Genomic DNA, 15771 nt, shown 5'->3' on the forward strand with positions numbered 1-15771 from the left:
GCACCTTAATGGTTAGCCTGTGGGGTTCGGCGTGTAATGATGGACATTCGATACACCTCGTAACGAAACGCGTGGATGAATATATCTATCCCTAGATCGCGTATTTCATTGCAATGCAGAGAGTTCGGATGCAGGATCTTTGGATCGAAACACTCGCTTTGGCGGCGTACTTAGCATCGGCTTCTAATTGCATAATTAATTATCGACCTCGGTATAACCGCCCAACTGACTCCCCTCCGGTCTGTGTATAGTAACCAGGCCCAGTTAATTGAACGCATTCATGCAGCTACTCTGCAGCACCGACCACACACAAGCTCGCATTACGGTTCATTCAGTATCAATCGCGCCACGAGGGTGATAGAGAACCGTGCCGATCACCGATCGGTGATCGTACAGATCTTTGCGTTCCATCTGATCTATACGCAACATCAAAGGTGCCGACCTTGAATTACAAATTAAAATCTTTTACACCTCCTCCTGTCACTCCGCTCCAACGGTAGAGAGAATAGAGATAATAATGAGAGGAAGAATGGGGTTCGCGAACGAGGCAGAAGCTTGCGCCATGCGGATGAAGAAAGGCAGTTAAGGACGAACGCGATGCGACAGTGATTTCTTAATGGATTCCTGTAAGATTGGCAAATTCGTATAATTGGTGATACTGCATTTAGTATAAATGTGAGGGTTATCGGTACGTCTGGGTAAATGTTAGAGAATTAGTTACTGCGAGAGTGAAACTGAAAGTCGATTATGTACAAGGAAGTAACATTTTCATATCTATGATGATAATGATGATGATATGTAGCGCAGGTGTCTTGGAATTTCATTGTTTTCTCGTTTCCCCTCATGCATAACGAAACGAACGATTATCCCCGCAACCAATAATGAAATGGTCTCGTAACCGCGATGTTCCTGAATTTTTATCTTCTTTTTTAATTCTCGGCTCTTTCTCTAACCACAAATTTGATCATATTGCGTCTATTTCTACTCTCTGATTCGCAATAAAAATTCTATTCATGAACAATAAAATGTGTCTCAAAATGTTCAATTCCGGTTGCATATATTCATCTCATATGTCACATTGTAATAATGGAATCTAGCCCGTCGGAGCCGGTGCTAGACCCTATTGTAACCCTTTGTCGAAACAATGCATGAATATAATCGTGTTGTAGGGATGATGAGCATGAACTAAGGAGGTTATGAGATGTGTCATGTCTCGGGCGCGTCAAGCAACGTAAGGATGCGACTGCAAAGACCCCCACAATGGACCGACTAGCTCTTACACGCTCCGATGCAGCAGGACATGTGCGCAGATGATGTACGTGGGTCTTCGGTAAGAACTAAGGGCGCATGCATGACGTTGGTACTCCGTAAAACGGCGACAAGGTGGGGGCACCACGTGACCACCCTTCCTTCCAGAACTGTCAACCATCCCTGACGCGAAGCGCGAGCACGTGGCTCCCCACCATCTTGCGTGGAGCGAGGATTAGGCGCGAGGGCAGCGAGGGGCGGCTAGGGTCGATAGCTGCTGGTGTTGGTTGTGTAACAAAGGAACCTGCACCACCAGCTCTCATGTCCGTAATACTCGCAGGCAGGCCTCCTCCAGCGGTTTCTTCTTTTCATCCAGGATAAGGACGAGGTTCTGCTGGTGATGACGGTGCTGATCGTGGTGATGGTACTCCGTGTTACGTGCGTATTTTTCACCGCGTGACAAGGAGGTCGCGAAATTTTAGTCGGGTAATTCAACGTTCTGAATTAAACCTGCCTGCATGATGAACACTAGGTACTTCATGTACCTCTTCGACCTAGGTTTCTAGGTCAATAACTGTACGATCCTCTCTCCTCGACTGCGAAAATCTCTTTTAGTTTAGGAGCCGATTTCACCGAGCTTCACAGGCAGTCAGAAATTCCTGGCTCTTTGAAAAGCCGTCAAACTGATTCCAGTATTCCAGAATATTCACAATTACTGTATCGACTCTGTTAATATCCACTCTGTTTCCAACTAGAACAATCTCACGATACAGGTATATTGCCGTCAAGTATATTTCGCAAAGCATGATCAAAACGTCAGAGCTGGTTTGTGCAATAACTTATATAGTTTTACTTACACATATACGCTGTATTGAGTATAGTTGCATAGGTGTAACATGCGATTAATCATGAGCCTGAATTATCGCTTCACTGGACAAGGACGGTTGTGTCTATGTGTCAAATGTCCCTTCACGTGTATGAATAACCGCAGTCCGTCCGTGTCTGTGTCTATGTACCTAGATTCTATCCGATATAATGCATGATAAATTCTCTCCACAACGCACACGCGCGTACAGGCGTTACACGTACGTGCAGCCTGTATGGGGAGGGTGCAGGGTGTTTTGAGCCAAGCTAACCCTTCCTTCTGCACCCTGCTCACTGCATAATATGTTGTACAGAAACATTCAAGGAAGCGCACCTTGTACGTATCGTAGGTTACGGTATCATTATGTGTTTCAGTGTCGCTGATTATCATCTCATCATTTCCGGCTTGGTTGAGAGGTTCTCAAGATTTCGGTTTTAGTAATTTAATATCGTCGCTCGAGCGGAAGGTCTTAAAATTATACATCTTCCGAGAATAATACATTGTGTTACAAGTGTAGAAAGTGGGTGATTTCTGACGAGTGTGAAGTTTGCAGTTTGAGCCGAAACTGCGTGCTGAAATCGGTCGAGTACTAGTATAAAGGTAGCATGAGCCAATTAGGTGAGCGCTGCAGGACACACGAGTCAAACATCGCTCAGCCTCACGTGTACACACGCTATTTTTTGCAATACTTGTGAAGGGAAGTTTCATTTGAGATGCAATCGAATTTGATACAATGATTTAAAACAAGTAGATCGAGAACAATCAAGAGGTCCAGACGTTATGAACCTAACCTACACGCGAAAACTTCTAGTTAAACTCAGCCCAATGATGTCACTGGCGGTGCGTAAAGCTCGTGGGTTAAAATTAAGTTAGTGGAAAGTGCGCATGCACCAAGAACGCCCTAGTGCGTAAAATAGAGAATTTCATTTGAGCGCATGTGCCAGGTCGTTTTGCCACACTGTCCGGAAATGGGGAGCTTTACGCACGCTCCACAGGCTTCGAAAATCTAACTTTCCAACCACGTGTTGTGAGGAGCATTTTATAATCTCTGGATTCCACGACCCTGAACATCTTCTTACCTAACCGACCTGCTGGACTTCCCTGTAAGTTGGAAAAAAAAGAATAGAACAACAGAAAATTAAGAGGTACGAACGCATATCGTATTACGCTTTAGTATTATACATCATATACACGATAAAGGCGCGTGAGAAAAGTACAGCAGAATTTATAAGATGCAATTACAACCGCGTTAAAAGTAAGTCTCCACGGCAGTGAACTTGACATTGCGGCAGAGAGACAAACATGATTTGCAAATCCATGTTGCAGGTGGGTGTAGCGGACCTCGCTTTCATTCTCGCGGATCAAAGTTCGCGTTGTTTTTTCCGTATCATTCGATACCCGAGTAGTCGTATAACGTTTCTTTTGAGAAAGAGGGAGGTCAGCACTAAAAATCAGTAGATATAAAACAGGAAGAGCAAAAGGCAATGCTAGATGGGACTCAAAGACACTATGGACCTGCAGTGGTAATACATGATAGAGAGAGCTGGGGGTGAGGTAGGGAAATTAGTTTGCGGGTAAAATAAGCCGGTGAAAATTGTAGAGCTGACGTAGAGCAGCGTGGATATAGTGCGTGAACTAGACAAAGACTATAGTCCTCGACGAACTCCTTCTTCTCATCTGCTCCTCCTTTCTGCTTCTCGACACAAAGGCCCCTTTACACTTTGAAGAACCTCGTCGTCCCCGTCATTGCGGTACGCAGGCATGTATGTACGTGTGGAATCGACAAGGACCACCTGCTACCCGAGGCTCGGGCTTTCCGGGCATGGAGCGATCCAGGACTCTGGAATACAGGGGCGTTCGGGTCGAGTTGTGGTAGAGTGAAGGACGAGGAGGGGGGGAAGCTGCGCGAGGCGGCTGCGCGATGAGTGGAAACCGTTTTGCCGCGCGCGCCGTTAGCGCCAGTCGGTGGCAGAGTCTAAATTCCACGGGTTCGTTTTATGCGTGGCATGTCGCTTGCGAAGTAGATGGACAAACAGACGGTATCTACGCGAGAAATCTCGAAACTTCAAGACGACGTAGCTACGAGGGGGGCGTTGCATATCAAGGTATGAGAACCGATTTCTTTCAACGACTGCAACCACTCGGAAAAGACGGCCGCAAGAAATTTCAAAATTTACCCATTTGCGCCATTTTCGGGCACAGCCAATAACACGCAATCTTCAACTCACGTGATATCTCGTAGACTACGATCATCAAATTCAAATTCAAACGCAACGCGTCTACCAATCACTCCTAATTCGTACACCAACACGCATGCGTGTTTTGAAAGAAACTTTACATTGGGCTCAAAACGCATTACGGGACCAAGAGTGGGGGAAACTATACGGGAAAAAGTGAGGGATGAATTTGCGATCGAATTTAACCCGATCGCGGTAAAAAAAAAAAACCATCGTTATTGTCCAGCGATTTTTTCCACCCCTTCTAACAATTCGTGTTTTCAAATAACCGCTACATGGTGTCTACTGATTTCAAGTATTTTCAAACAGCTCAATTCCGTGAATTTTTCGATTTGTTTAGTATTTCTTGGCCGATCATCGAATCACTATTTCAGCACAGTATTCATTATACCCTTGGCGTTTCAGCTTGGATGTGATTGTTCCATAGGCACACGAGTTACATAACTAACAACCCCCCCCCCCCCCCCCCGGCCACGCTCTCTCGCTTTTTGTAGCAGATAAGACTCAAGCAGCAGCTTATCTAAAGCACGTGGCCATTAGGGCTATATCAGTGTAACGCATTGGTGTGTATGTACCTACTATTAACTATAGCAACACCACGCAGGTGATACAATACAAACATCACTGCATGCACTGTGAAAGGTTTAGTTTTAATTATTTTGTGCATAATTACGAAACCGATTGTACTCCGATATAAAGCTTATATATAAATTTCCGTTGCTGCGGGTTAATTTTCCGATACTTCTGATCATTCCTACACAAGGGAAAACAATGAATGGAATAAAATTATAAGTAGTATTTCACGAGTAAGATTACCGTGACATGAGCCTTCATGATTTTATCTCCAACAGCGTATACAATTAAATCGTATAATCGACTCGCTCGAGAGATTCGACATTTATCACACCGTTAATTTCCCCTGCAGCCCCCCTCAACTCTCGAGCCATTATATTGCATCTCTTTGGAGGTTTTATTCCTTTTTATTACTCTTCATTGATCTATGAAGGGTTTTTTTCTCGCTCATATTCATTTTTTATTCCATATTACAAGAAGTAGTGTTTCGGTCGTAGAAGTCCGTTAAGCTCAGTGGGTGGAGGAGGGTTGGCGGGGGAGCAAGCAAGGTAATTAGAAGTTGGCTATGTTCGTCGACGCTTATAGTGCTTGGACCACCGGAAGTAGGGAACCACAATTTGATTGCGTAGTTTCCTGCAGCACGCGTTACCAGCTTTACATACCGAGTTTTATACGTACTCCGTATGGTACATAAAATAGATATTTCATGTAATATATTAGCTGCATTCAAGATACTTCACAGACTTATGATAAAGTTGAGAATTCTAGTATAATTACCTATCTAGGTTACAGTTGAGAGGTGGTGCAAGCCGACTGGTACAGACTACTGCTTGCAGTCACTGTACCCTCTATTCCTAGAATTCACTCTCTCTTCAACTGTACAACTATCCGTGTACACGTCGCGACAGTATAATACGTAATCATTAAATTACCCGTTTCCCCCCCCCCCCCTCCCCCTCCCCCCCCTTCACTACCTCATCAGTTACATTTTCCGTCGTTTCTCTACGGTTTCATATATACATGATCCAGCTGCCTTCATATTTCGTAGAATTGTATGCATTCTTTTTTCTCTCTCCTCAGACGAAGAAAGAATAAATGTACGTCTTTTCCCGCGAGATGAATTCCATCCATCATGTATACACAATATATGTACACACAGACCTGTAATACCGTTATACGTAATAACTCATTTCCTTCATATATATATATATATATATATATATATATATATATATATCATATACATAGTATATTACATAGTATAGAAAGTCGCGGCTGTAGTACGCGATCGTGATGTAGCTGCAGTCATTTGATACATGAAGTTGATTAAATTTACTCTTTATTCAAATTTAGCTTACATATGTACCGTCTGCAGTAACGCGAGGAATCACCTATAGATACACAGATTGATTTTCGTGTTTGAGTATGCGGCTTTGTCCGAGAAAACAAAATTATAGGTATTGCATATTACAATACCCGATCTTCTATAAATTATCTTGTCTATGCATAATTGATGAAAAATAACCATAAGATGTAGGTATGCACTAAAAACTTGGGGAATATATTGTTATGTATTATAATAGAAATTGAGGCCATGCGAGAATGTAAGATTCAGTCTCTAAAAAGTTTTCAATATATTTTCGTCGTTTTGTACATACGTAGGTTTATTACATATGCATGTAGATATACTTCAACGTGTGTAGACGTGCTGAATTTTAGAAAGCAGATGAAAAAAATAACGCAACGCATCTTATATTTCCTTATGGTAATAATAATATGCGGCGGTAAATAACCTGTGGTATAATTTATATAATACATGAATTTGTACACACACTTAGCCTCTTTTTTTGTTTGTCGACTTTACTCATCTCATTTTTTTCCTCAATTCTATCCGGTGAAATCATATCCCCTCTTGGTCTACTTTATCGCATTAATATATATTGCGTTGTTTCACATCTTGTGAATAATTCGTTCTACGGCCCACACGACCGGGCGCACCTGTTTTCTCTACGTTCTTTCATGTATGTACAAGTAGAGGGGTAACCCTTTCGTGCGATGAAAATTCGTGCCTGATTAGATGACCAGAATACGAAAGATGCGGCATCTCGTTTTGGAAATCACACGACTTTACAACACGTAATTTGATTTTCTGCAAAGAATAGTCTAATCTTTGTATATAGGTTTTGTGGTATATGACGGAAATTTGGGGCCAGAAAGCTATCTAACTCCACGACCAACGTGCGGTTTAAAGGTGTAATTTGTCTTGGCGCGTGCAGGAGACGATAAATAAAAGTTAAGATAGATTGGCGGCATATTCTATTGAATATTTCAACGCCCCTCTTTCGTACTCCTGTAATATAAAACAGTAGGACCTTACCACCGAGTGACCCACTTTGTCTATTATGACGTATTTATAATAGTTGTCTTACTCTGTGTCGTGGCAGCAGCACTGCACTAGTCGCAGTAGCAACGTGACAGTAGCAACGGCAGTTCGTCACGGCGGCCGCAATGGGTAGGTATAGGTTATATAAAACAGAGAGAAGCGTTGCTCAACGAGCCTAGGCCTGACCCAATTGGCGCTTAAATAGCCCGCAGTGGCGGCCGTCACACGGTCTTCCGCCAGGCACGATCAATACTCGACGGTGTCTAAACCCGCGGCCTGCATCTTTTATGAGCCGACGAGAGATACACATGCATATACAGTAGGTACGGGTATACGCGTGCAGTCGTATACATGCCCATGGATTTCTTAACATGATTTCCTAAGGAGCGCGTAGATGGTGAAAATTTCTTCCCACCTCTGCGAAGAAATTCCGCGATTGACTGAACACGTTTGAACAGTCCAACGGTTTCGTTACGCTCTTAGACTCGATCTGGAATTACAGGAATGGAATTAAGATTATAACGTGGAAATTAATCGAACGTTGTTGGTTTACATTTTTTTCATTAAGTACAGTGGAAAGAATACGGAGATAAGATAATCAACCAAAGAGATAAGCTAATCAACAGAAGAGTTTCAGTGCTCTGCGGATAAAATTGAAATTCAGCGCGTGTAACGGGCAAGGGCGACAAGGAAATGACATCATGGTTGAGATCAGCGATAACCTTTAACTCTCGTTTCTACATATCTTGACGTATTTTTTCGTCGTACGTTCTTGTAACGAGTATCGTGTGGGGGCAACCCGTCGTTTGCGTTACATGTGCGTACATCTACTGTGATTATAAACGCTCCTCGTGGAGCGATACACTCGGCTCCGTGGCCTCCACTCTGTGTACATACAATATGGTACGTTACGTATAACGTAACAGTCGACACGTGCAGCAGAGGAGATATACTATATGCGTATTTAGATTGCTTATGTACACGCACAAACCGCGGATATAAAATACGTTTCTAAAGCATACGCAGAGCTCGTCCAGCGCGTTGAATTGTTACTCAGGCTTGTATACTGGATAATGTAGAATTCGGCTCCTACGCCGATGTATGTTATTCTGAACTACTGTACGGCGAGCTACACCGTTAACAAAGAGCACTGATGTACCGCGGCTGCTGCTGCGCGGTACACCTAGCTCTACTTACTCACAATGGGACGAGGTTTCGGGTGACCGTGTCGCGTGAGAAACATACCGAAACGCGTTCCGATTATTACACGTAATACAGTGTACCCCGTCTTCTTTCTCGAGGTCCAACACGAACATCGAATATCCTATAATTTTCGAATCGCATCACTCAATGATTCGAAGAAGAGGAGAAAAAAAAATACCGCCAAACCCCGGATGGCGAAAGAAATAACGAAACAACGAGGAGTAGCTGCGGAAGGATCCTTTCGAATCGTTCAAGTATAGATATCTACCTTTCATTATCCCAAGGTGCGTTTCACCGCAGGTCAGCAATTAGCACGCTAGGGATATCCTCGTGTAATGCTGTACCATGTACACGCTCAGTTATTGGTAGCCGTGTAGAGTTCGCCTTGCGTTGATCATTTATGCACAATACACACATTCGCGTGTAGCTTACATACAATGCGTGGAAACACATAGCGATATAGCATAGAAGCAGCCAGCTTTATATGTGCTGAAGAGAACCGGGGATTTTCGTTCTTTCGTTCGTTTGTCTCCTCTCTCTCTCTCTCTCTCTCTCTCTCTCTCTCTTGCACACACTCGAAGAAGAACAAAGAGCCGCGTCGCCGGCAATGCGGCAGCGCAACGCGCATGCGCGAGTCGCTATGTGAGTCAAGGACGACACGTGCGGCTCTGAGCGACCTACTTACAGCCTCGCTTCGTGCAGGATCGGACCGCTCTCGAGCATCACCGAACACGAAAATAGGACGCGCACTTGGTACCAGTGGCTCCTCCCTCGTCGGCACTACTTTTTTCCGCGACGCAACGATTTTGCTTTTTCTTCTTCTTCTTCTTCTTCTTCTTCTTCTTCTTACCGCGTTGTTATCCTTTTTCTGGTTATCTACTTCATCCACGGAAGCTTTGCGCATACCTTACAAGCGACGCGCTCGGCCGTTGGTATAAATTTGAAATTTCTCAAGCGTTACCTTGGCCCATGATTCGGTTTTGAAACAACGCCATGGCTTCATGAATATGGACTGAGAAAAGCGTATTGGACTATATTTTTATCGAGGCTCACACGTACCGTGATAATCATACTCGCATACTACTATGCTGCTTTATACTCATGGGAATAATATATTTTGTCAAACGGTATAAGTTTTCTCGATCGGAGAATGAACCTGGGCAGTTGCAGTGTGAGTGGCTAGCGTGCCTGAGCACCGTACAATATAACAAGCGAGAGGATTGCGTCGCGTCGTGGCATGGCATGCAGGGCTAGGCCTCGCTGTAGCAATCAGCAATCAACGAGCGAACGTGTCATGAGATACGGAGTAGTAGCCGTATAACCGCCTCGGTACACAGCCGAGTATTATAGAGCGCAAGATAGATTACGGAGTGGGATTCGTAGTAGTGGTGGTATATGGTGGCATGGGCGTTAATAGCGATTACGAAATCTCTCTCTCTCTCTCTTTCTCTCGGATAGGGAGTGGCGGAAATTACTACGACAGCGGCCATTTTACCGTCCCACTTTCCACGCGGGAAATCGATGGAAAAATAGGTCATAGGTGGCCGTGCGCGCGCGCGCGCTCTTCGGCTCTGTATAGGTGGCGTGGGAGGGCGAGCAAAATTTGTGCCAGCTCGAGGGGCGGAGGGAGTAGAGTCCGGGTCCGGGGTCAGTGGTGGAGGTGGAGTTGCTACGAGCTGGAATAAAGGAGGGCGGAGAGCGAGCGCAGTAGGGGAAGGAAAAGGCCGTATTGCGGTGGGGCGATGGGGCGGTGGTCTTTCTGCGCGTTCGACAATCCGCGGCACTTGCTTTTCGAAGTTCGAACGGTGAGCACCTATCGCATTTTACCGACCGTTGACCGAGCGCGCCGAGTGCCAGCGCGTCGCGCTCCTCACAGTCAGAGGGGTTTGCCCTTCCCGAAGAAAATCGGAAAAATAAAACCAACAACAGACGAAAATTATTATCCGAGCTATTTTCCCCCTCCGAGTCGCAGCCTGAACGTATAAGTAGAGCGTATTTGACGCGTGGTACGACCAGTTGCCGTTCGACCGCGCTTCGCGCCTGGCGCTCGCAACCCGCGCGCAGGGAGTCATGTGACTCTCTCTCTCTCTCGCTATCTCCGTCTCGCGCGCGCGCGCGTGAGCCAACCAGGAAGTGAAATAGAGTGGTGGTGGACCAATGAGAGTGCGATATTTGTGCGCGAATGCGCAGGGCTAGCATCTGGGTGTCCGGTGGTGGGAGATTGGCAGAGTGCGCCGATGGCTAAGCGGAATACAACATCCTCGTTCGCCGCTGCCCGTTGAGGGGGTCGGTTCTCCGCGACTTGCAGTCCTGCTCGCAGGATCTCTTTATCGTGCCCTCCTCGCAGGAATGCACGTAACCCGAATAAACTTCCGTTGACTTGTACGCGATACCGGTAATTCACACTGAAGAAAGGGAAGAAGTCGGTCAACTGCCAGCAGCGACTAGTTGTTGATAAAATATAATAAGTTAAATTACACAAATAATATAATATTTTCTATACCTTAAATAATCATTCATAAATAATTTTTAATAAGTTACATTATCGGATTTTACCAAAAAACCGTGTTAATATACCGTGGGATAAAAATACGGAAGACTACGTTGCGCGCAAGTGGTTCGGTTGTAACAGTAAATAATTATTTTTATATCTATTTTTCTGTTTTTCGTCCGATCTCACCTCTTCACCTACATCCAAGCTCTTTAATGTGCAGGCGACGTTCGTGATCCACGAAATTACTCGAATATCGAACTACGATCGAACCAACGTCGGTGTGCCGCGCGTGGAGAACACGTACGGAATTATCGGCAATCAACGGTACTTCCGCATTGTTCGCATCTCACAACTTTGCGAACGAGAGACGCCATCTTGAACCCATCAAGTGGGTCACCGCGATACTGACCACATCCTTCTTCTTTTATTTTCGCATCATTATTCTGTTCGGTTTCCGTCTTCTGCGTACACACCGAAACTCGTGAATTGTTGTTTTGTTTTTCTCTGTTTTGTTTCGAAAGACAGGTGATTACGGTAACTGTTCCATTCACAGTAACTGTGGTTCACATCCCCCCACCCGCTGCGCCCTCTCCTCACCGGCAAAACTGGAACCAGTAGCAGTGCAGTTTTAAATCTGTAATATTCGTGTGTTGTTGATGACCTAACGTGAAATTAATTTCGTGAAAACTGATTGTGCGCTGTTACATTTATAGAGTAAAACAACAAAAGATAAGAAAAAAAATTAAATAAAAAACTGCGTCCTGTCACGGAAGAATAAAAGAATATTGGGAATTTACTCTTGTGCATAGTAACTAGTAAGAAGAAAGAAAGAGAGAAAAATAAAAAAATATTTGTAACGTGTCACACACACATGACGTTTGCAAATGTGTATATATATATTTATCCACCTCTACCTATTGCCGTCCGCTGTTCTACTGGGTAAAGATGGCCGCCCGGTTCGCCGTAGCTGGTGGTGTGGGGCAACCAAGTAGAGTGACGCAATCATCACGTGACGAGACCGTGGCTAGTAGTCTCTAGCCAGGCTAGTGTGTGATCTAGCATTTTACCGATCGGACGTCGAAGGGGACGACGACGAACAGTTCTCACCCGCCGCAACTCAAGAACAAAGAAAACCATCGTCCGCTACATTTTTATATTCTGTCGCTGGGTCAGTGGGGGTGAGAAACTGGCTTGGCTCTGCTTTAGCAGTCAGTCTTTTTCTCTCTCCTATCGACACAATGACTTATCATCCGGCAGAGGTACGCCCTTTTTTTTTTAGTTTTTCTGTTCTTTTTATGCGTATGTATGTACATGGGTATATATATATATATATATATATATAATAACTGTATTGGACAGAAAAGATGGAGTTGTGCCCTGTCGATGCTTTGCGCCCAAATATTCGATTTACGTGTATTCACGCGTGATTAAAGGCCAGACTCAGCAGTGTAAACTGTGTTTCCTTTGCTGTCAGAATTGCAGAGGCTCTGGAATCATGGAATCCACTGCAGCGAGTTCTAGCCAAACATCAAATGAAAAAATAATAACATTTCAAGATAGACACTCGACACTTGGTTATTAGCTAAAAAAAAATTCTGCGACGTTTATTTGTTATGTATAAAACTGTGTGGGGGTGACGTTTTTTCTGTATTCTTATACGCAAAATCGAACTAACATTTCCAGTATGGAAACACAAACGGAGATAATTATAACAACGCTGATACCTGCGAAGGCTGGTTTTCGTCTATGCAGCAATGAACCATTCTCTCAAAGCACGCCCCGCCGACATTATTGTACCTACCGCGTACTTTCTAATCCGTCGAGTTGGTACATGCAACGTACCGTGTTGTATACTTTCGTAACAAAACGCAGGGCTGCATGACGATAGCGGAAGGTGATTCCACTGCTCGGTCTCTGCGTCGAGAGTAAAAGTCACGTAGTCACCAGTTGCCCCCCTCAAATCGGCGGGAAAATAAAACCGAGCATGCGTCGATTCAAGAAGCATTTGTTACACAATTGACATAACGCGCACTGTTTAGAAGATGTGATATACCTATGTCAATACGAAACAGCCACACAATGTGAGAGCTAAAAAGTGAAAAAGAGAAAGATGAAACGAACCGTTCAGAAAACGCATGCTGCACGTATATAATACACCTAGAGCGGCAACTCGCTCTCTCGAAACATGAATTATATACTGCACGTAGAGATAGCCCCGCAACACCGGCTTGCCTCGTAACCCTTCTTCCGATGCTTATTATACGAATGCCCTGCATCTCGTATATGCACAGGACTAATTCAAGAACAAAACGAGCAGCACGTGTTTGCGTTGATGTGGGGGGTGATGGCTGTGTAGAAATCAGGCGCTGGTTCTACTTCGTGTGCGAATAACGCTGCGAATGGGGTGGGGGGGAGGGATCTTTCGAGCATCTCTCTCGCACACGACTACGTAGATACCGCTTATGTGTGTGCAAGATGTGCTGCCCGGTACTCGGCGAGAGAGAAGCCAGAATTTTTTCGGCGAACGTATATTATATGCGTGTGCGGAGAACCGCCATTTTCTTCTTCTCCTCGAACCGGCCCGAACCGACTCGACCTGACGGCGACTGCGACGGCCATCTTTGCCACGCGGCACCTACGAAATCGAATATTTCCACGGCACCGATACACCCGTCTACCTAACCTCACCTAACCCTAACCCTAACCTTACCCCACCTACCATTCCACGAAATACACCATACGTCTATGGATACACGTTATGTGCATACACACACGTTCACTCTTCCAATGCCCGCGGAGAATTCGCATCGCAGATTAATTTCGTGTTTCTTTATTTCTTATTTGCCACGGATTGTAGGGGTGCGCATATATTTTTGTTCGTTTTTCGACTCGCGACTTTTGTAATTCGATTATTTATCTGCATCTCAGTATACTTTGGAATTTGTTTCCCTCGCACGTTGTGATCTAGTACAACATAGAATGTGACTTTCTTCCGCGCTACGCGAAAAAAAAAGAAAAATTGATACATTATTTACTACAATTTTAATTGGTTCGAGCTAACGTTATCGTACGACTCGATTTTAATGCTGCTAATTTACGATAATCTAATGGATGCAAATATTATCAACTCCAGAGTGCAAAGTAATATATTTTCAAAATATGAGTATGTTTTGTTTATCATGGATGACTATAAATTTCACATACGTTACTAACTTCATACTCATATTTTTCCATCCTCTCCGGATCAGTCAATTATCGCCAACAGAAAGTTCATAAGATTCAAGGTTATTGAAACGCGATTGTGAAAACGCTGCAGTTTCGCGGTAACTATGGCATAGCCACGTTTCACCTTTTTCCGACATGAATGTTCGTTTCTGTCTAATGGAAGTATCTATAACTACCCGAAATTCATATATGCAAGCATTTACTTACCATTGGATTTCTCCTATTATGTGCGTCGTTTTAGTGCTTCCGTTGTACCAATGTGCGACAATTTTTTGCCCATTGCACTTAGTCGACAGTAGTTTGCTTCTTTGAATCTAGTTGGTCGAATCATGTGCCTGGGGGTCATAGTTATACACGGTCCGGAGCATGGAACCGTCCATGGAACGCTCGGTACCAGAAAAATTGTGAACTCATAAACGTGAAAATTCGAAAAGTATCGATTACCCGTCAAATTCATAATGTAAGATCCATATCGTCGTAATTTCTTCATGGATTTTATAATCCGCTAGCGAAACACAAGCTGCGTGTATGTATATCTATAAGGTAGATATGTGTGCGATAACCAGCATCATCCAAGGCCTCCTCCTGCATATATACACCGAGGATAATGAATTTGACGTCCATCATGACACGTTCTATATATCTACAATATTACATAAGTAATACAATCGAGGCGTGTAAAAGACATTAAAAATTCTACAATCGCCCACGCGTATAATATATAAGCAGCGAGGTCGCAGGCACCGATGTCGTCGACATTCTGTAACACATGTTACATATAGTACATTGTGCCACAATATACTCAGAAAAATGCAACGATGATGATGATGATAATGATAGAAAATAATAATAATAATAATATCAACAACAGGAATTGTTATACGGAAGGGCAGTTTATTTACTGGCTAATTCCGACTGCCGGTTTTCGCCTCGGCGGTTATTTCTAGCAGAACTCCCGCACAAACTGATTCGAGTCGTCCACCTACGTCTCTGTATAATCGAAGCCTTATCAGGCAATGGGGAAGTGGCACCCCGGTCAGTAGCTTGTTATATCCGCAAAGGAGGTCCTTATCTCGGGCTTTTCTCCGTATAATACATACGTATAGGTATACGCGCGTATAGGTGTGTACAGAAATCTACATATATCGTGGAAATGTAAAGCCACACATCGAGACATTTTGCCGGCGCACAAAATCGTTGACCGTGAGAATATTCAACTCGACCGTTCTTGAGGCGAAGCGCGTGCGGCACGTGCAGGAATATATATATATACGCATGTGTTGCTTGTGCTGTTTTTTTTTGTTTTACATACACACATGTCTACATAATGGGCCACATTAGCGACGTATGCATATAATTTATGTATTATCCGTGCGATCTATAAGATTTCGACAGGCATTCGCAGTCCTCTAGTTTGCTACACTAATCAACTGTGCTCAGACGTTGTTTTTAAGTCCGTCGATGATAAAATTACGGTTAGACTGCGCAAGTTTTTAGGTATCAAAATGTGAGATTCAAGTCGAAAAAAAAAGTTTTTAAAATG

At 44.0% G+C, this 15771-nt stretch overlaps 1 long non-coding RNA gene across 1 annotated transcript; it reads right to left on the reverse strand.

Moving 5' to 3' along the window:
• Positions 1-9343: 9343 nt before the first annotated feature.
• LOC124404259 lies at positions 9344-12114 on the reverse strand. Its single transcript, XR_006928992.1, has 2 exons — positions 11918-12114; positions 9344-11608 (listed from the first exon to the last, which is right to left on the reverse strand). It is a non-coding gene; the product is annotated as an uncharacterized LOC124404259 (long non-coding RNA).
• Positions 12115-15771: the final 3657 nt, after the last annotated feature.

The sequence above is a fragment of the Diprion similis genome, chromosome 3 (assembly GCF_021155765.1).
Source record: "Diprion similis isolate iyDipSimi1 chromosome 3, iyDipSimi1.1, whole genome shotgun sequence".
Taxonomy (NCBI): domain Eukaryota; kingdom Metazoa; phylum Arthropoda; class Insecta; order Hymenoptera; family Diprionidae; genus Diprion; species Diprion similis.